This window comes from Suncus etruscus, chromosome 4, assembly GCF_024139225.1.
Source record: "Suncus etruscus isolate mSunEtr1 chromosome 4, mSunEtr1.pri.cur, whole genome shotgun sequence".
In the NCBI taxonomy this organism is placed as follows: Eukaryota; Metazoa; Chordata; class Mammalia; order Eulipotyphla; family Soricidae; genus Suncus; species Suncus etruscus.
In genome coordinates, this window is record NC_064851.1 from 65313603 (window position 1) to 65319283 (window position 5681).

Below are 5681 nucleotides of genomic sequence, written 5' to 3' on the forward strand. Positions count from 1 at the left end.
TGGTGAGCAGCACAGCCAGATTCTGAGGGATTACTCCTCGCTTTGCACTCAGGAAATCTTGGCAGTGCTTGAAGAACTCTATGGGATTCTAGAGCTCATACCAGTTTGGCTGCATGCAAAGCAAGGGTTGTGTCTACCTACAATACTATCTCTTTGGCCCCTTCTTCCTCTTTTTATTATTTTTGTTGAAATGCAGTTTCTTGCATGAGGCTATTTAAAATTCTTGTTTGAACACATTGAAATATTCTACTCCTTTTGCCCCTGCTTATTTTACTTTTAACTCTAGCTTTTTCCATGCTCTGTTAATAATATGGCTTAAACTACTCATTTAAAAATGTATTAAGACACTATGATTTCAAAATTATTCATAATTGAGTATGAGACATATAACATTCTTTCTAGCTTGTATGTTCAAAATTTTCTCTTCCAATATTCCCATATTTCCTTTTATTTTTCCCCTCCCAGCTTCCTAGACTACCTAAAAAAAGAATGAAAGAAAGAGAAAGAAAGAAAGAAAGAAAGAAAGAAAGAAAAGAAAGAAAAGAAAGAAAGAAGAAAGAAAGAAAGAAAGAAGAAAGAAGAAAGAAAGAAAGAAAGAAAGAAAGAAAGAAAGAAGAAAGAAAGAAAGAAAGAAAGAAAGAAAGAGAAAGAAAGAGAAAGAAAGAAAGAAAGAAAAACAAGAAAGAAAGAGGGAGGAAGAGAGAAAGAAAAACAAGAAAGAAAGAGGGAGGAAGGAAGGAAGGAAGGAAGGAAGGAAGGAAGGAAGGAAGGAAGGAAGGAAGGAAGGAAGGAAGGAAGGAAGGAAGGAAGGGAAAGTGAGAAAGGAAAGAGGTGAAAAGTAACAGGGGATAGGAAACAAGGGGTTCAGGCACCTGGTGATGTTAAGGAAGGACAGAACTAAATATTCAAACCACAATGTTAACGGCACTAAAATAATGAACCAAGCTTTAACAATCAAATTAAATCTATTTTTGTTTGTTTCAAATACCCCGGAGTTTGAAACATCTAAAGTATTTTGACTATTTTTTACCTACTGTATTACTACACCTGCAAACAAAGCTGAAACTTAGAAATTATTCCATAAATATTTGTTCAATAAATCAATTAACAGTTCCATATCATTTTAAATGTGTATCTCAAATAGTACCATTATATATTTAAATGTTTGTTCATAGTCCCTGTTAGATATTGAAATAGATTGGGAGTTTGAAAATAAAATTTGCCACTGTTTCTTGCTAACTAGTTTCCTGTAATATTTTGCTAATGGGTGTCCTGATAGTGATTTGTAAGGTAGAGGTAGGGTTAAGCTTTATCCTGCTTTTTCTTTCTGACAGTCTTCATTTTCCGGCATTAGCATCAGAAACAATGCAGAGCAAAGTTCCTACAACACAGCCACAAACAGCAGCATTGCAATAGGCACATGTCAGGCCAAGGTTCCAGTCTCAGCCAATGGCTCTTAGTGTGATTCAGAACAAAATTATAATATCTCCTGATTTAACCAGCATCTATGACTACTATGGACTACATATAGTTTCAAAAATTTCTGCACTTTGGGTATTCTTGCATTTTCCTTTTCACTTCTATTGATTATCTGAATTTTGTTCCTTCAGCATCTGTATAAAATTTTGTCTGTACTAACTATGCTACAAACCTTTTGATTTGTTCTTTTATAGTTTTAAACCAACTTATTGATTTTTACTACTTTATAGGAAATTGACTAATAAAATCTGAAAAAATCTTATTCTAAACCCAAATTTCCCCTTTAGAAATTTTAAATACTTATTGAAATTACTAATAACAGGATTTTTTCTGCATATTTCTTAGTGCTTTATATAACCATATAGTCTTTATTTTTTCTCCTTAAAATTGGAAAGATTGAGGGGCCGGAGCTGTGCCACAGCAGTAAAATGTCTGCGTTGCAGGCACTAGCCTAGGACAGACCGCAGTTCGATCTCTGAGAGTCCATTATGGTCCCCCAAGCCAGGAGCAATTTCTGAGTGCATAGCCAGGAGGAACCCCTGAGCATCAACGGGTGTGGCCCAAAACCAAAAAAAAAAATTTGGAAAGATTGAGTATTTAAACAGAATGAAAGTTACAATTCATGGCTTCTAAATTATATTTATTTATTATTATGTATTTTGAAAATTAGTGTTGATGTGAAGGCTATCGTGTCTTAAGTCCTTTGTCTAGATCTGCTATCCATGCAATAGTTGTAACAAATTTCTTGTTTCTTGAGGATGCAGGAATATAAAAAGTTCCAACTCAAAACTGAAAGAAACTCATATTTACAATATGCTATTGAAAATATAGTGGTTAACAGATTATTTACTCAGTGACAAATAAAAGGGTTGGACTAAACATAATTGGTAATATTGCTTGGTAAAAGTATAAAAACTTTGCTAAAAATCTTTATTGTCTGCTCTATGCATGAGCATTTTTTAAAATTAACATATGTTTCTTATTTTGTTTCACTTGTTTCTGCATATACAGCAGTGCTTAGAGTTTTCTACTGGCTCAGAAATCACTCCTTACCAGACTCTTTCTAGGTTGCTAGTTTTCCTTAAGCTTCAAGGTAGGTTATTGTCCCATGTAAATGTATTCCTCTACAATACCATGTTTGACAAAGTTATTGTGATAATCCAAGCATGCAACACTTGAGATTGTCACAAATTTAGTCTTCCTTTACTGTCACAAGATCAGGTAAGGACTAACTTTGTGTTTAGACCCCTTGCTTTATTACTACCAGCCATGTATCAGTTAGTCCAAAAACCCCATGCATTTTCTAATTGTTTGGTGAAGTTAAAGAGTTTCTTTCCTCTTCTCTTTAAGTTTTTTATAAAATCTTTCTAGTTCTGTACATTAAAACATTGTCACTAGTCTTAAATGTCAGTTATTCATACTTGGATGTAGCTTCATACAAACTGTAGCACCCGAATCAAAATATTCTTAAAGATTCTAGTAACCTTGATTTGCATGACAATTTTTAATAAGATTGTCTACCCTTCCATATGTACACATATGAACGCTTTCAGGACAGCCATTCTTTTTTTTTTTTAAACCAGGACATTTATTCACAAGACTAGTTGTTGAATTCATTAAGATGAACTGGATGCTGCAACAGCTGCTCTCTTAGGTTTAGGCGTTGTTCCCTCAGGGAATCCATGTCTGAATCTGCGGTACACAGTTTTCAGGTGCCTCATGTGTCCGGTCCTGGTGGTGTTCCTCCTCTTGGCCTTGACACTCCAGTTTTACTTTCTCTTGTGCTTGGCGGGGTAGCCACACTTGCCACAGGTGGACTTCTGCAGGTGGTAGGCCTTGGAGCCGCAGCAGGGGCACAGCGTGTGAGTCTTGTTGCGACGTTTCCCGAACGATGACGTCCCCTTCGTCATCTTGCTTCTATGGCCGGGACCAAAGAGACAGGATGGCCATTCTTTAACCACCCAATGTTTGCAGATATTTTGTGCATAAGGGCTCTTTGTATTTTTAGATCTATACTCTTCTAAATTAAAATACAAGGCCGTTCCAGAGAACACATTTCTAAGATATTTACACACAGGTTTTAATTTCTGTTCACTTGTACTTTTGTTTTTGCATGACTTGTATAATTTTCTTTCTGTTTCTCATACTTTGTCTTCTAGTTGCCATCAAACCATCTATTCCAGGGGTGGCGAACAAGTTCAACACAAAGAGCCAAAATTTTAAACTGTGAGAGTCAGAGAGCCACACCACGCAGTGACCTTTGAGTCAGAGAGCCACACCACGCAGTGACCTGCCAAAACAGACAAACACTCACACAAAAGCATCTAATTTTAACAATAATCAATTAAACACATATTTCACTTTGCCATTTTGGGTGATGGTCAAAATCCTGTGTGGTCTTCCAAAGACCCCGACCAGCGGGTAAAGCTGAGGACCATGTCAGTAATTCGCAATTCTCGAAGAATCCGGCCTGAAATAGAAGAGGGACTGGGAAATGAGACTCGAGTCGAGGGTTTCCGATCAGGAGTCCATTTAATAAAGGAAAAATTAGACCTTTTATAGACAATGCAAAACAGAGAGAGTAGGGGCGGGGCACAGTAGGAATTGCTGTAATTTTCCACGGGAACATCTTGATTTTCCAAGGTTAATAAAATTATCATCAGTCAAGAGATTTCCATTATTTTTGAGCAACAAAGTACAAAATCTAATCTCAGCTTGGGCCTTTTGACCCCTGTCTTTACAAGGACATCTTGGAGCCTAGTAACTCCCTAGCTCTAGGCTATTTCTATTTCTTTGGGTCCAAAGGCAAGGAAGGCCACATGCAGCTTGTAAGCACTTTGGCTAAGACTTTCAGAAACTTCATTTTGATCAGTGAGAGGGCTTTTTAATTATTCCAAACAGTCTCCAACAATCCTGCAGTGATGGTGAGGGTTTGCTGCGTCCTCCACACTAAGAACTAACGGCTAGATATGACCCAACATGTGACACACGGGTCCCCTGCTTGCTGGCCCATGCAGTTGTTCCCAAGGGATGGGAGACGGGATGTCGCAGCCTGGGAGTGGGACTAGCGCTCGGAGATCTCTCCTCAGACGTCCCTCCTCAGAAACAGCAGAACAAGATCCAAACTTGGCAAAGATCTGCAGTATACGAAATAATGATAAGAGGCAAAGAGCCGCATTCATTTTGGCTGGGAGTCGCATGAGACTCAAGAGCTGCATGTTCGCCACCCCTGATCTATTCTTATCCAGAAATACAACCTTGAATTTTGTTTTATAAATTATCTTTACAAGTTTAATAAATAGCATAATTTATTATAAAATACTTATGGAATTTAACTGTATAATTATGCATTTTAATATCCAGTTATGTAGTATCATATGTCTAATAAGTAATCAAAAATATTGTGATTTTATATTTTCTATATTTTCTTTTTTCATTATGTAGGCTTTATGAGTTTCCGTATAATTACTGCTTTTGCTGTGTCCCAAAGAATTTGGTAACTTATTTCATCATTATCATTAGTGTCAAGGAATCTTTCTATTTCTTCTTTGACTTACTCTTTGGACCAGCTGTTAAAAGCAGCATATTGGTCAATCTCTTGATGTTAGAGTTTCTTTCTCTACACCTGTTTATAATAATTTTCTTTTTTCATTTTTTGGGGTTTTTTTTTTGGGCCACACCTGTTTGTTGCTCAGAGGTTACTCCTGGCTAAGCACTCAGAAATTGCCCCTTGCTTGGAGGGACCATATGGGACGGGCGTGGGATCGACGCGGTCCTTCCTTGGCTAGCGCTTGCAAGGCAGACACCTTACCTCTAGTGCCACCTCTCCGGCTCCTATAATCATTTTCTTTTTCTGTGTAATTGTAGTTTGATAAGATGTTCGGTATGATTCTTATGTTTATGAATTTATGTAAGTTAAGCTTATGTCTCAAAATATAATGTATCCTGAAAAAAGTTCTCTGTGCACTAGAAAAGAATTATTTTTTGGAGGATGGAAGGCCCTGTATAAATCCATGAATTTCAGCTCTACTAGTTTCTCATTAAGGACTCCTATACCTTTAATGTTATTATGGCTAGTGGATCTATCTAGTATGAGTGTTATGTGTTGAAATCTCTCACTGCTATCAAGTTTCTGTCCATGTGTTTCTCTTTGTGAGCAAAACCCTTGAAAATATTGCTGACCTAATATTTGGAGCATATGT

The 5681-nt window shown here is 36.9% G+C and overlaps 1 pseudogene; it reads right to left on the reverse strand.

The window, feature by feature from the left end:
- Positions 1 to 3040: 3040 nt before the first annotated feature.
- LOC126006016 (60S ribosomal protein L37-like) lies at positions 3041 to 3397 on the reverse strand (annotated as a pseudogene).
- Between the last annotated feature and the right edge of the window lie 2284 nt (positions 3398 to 5681).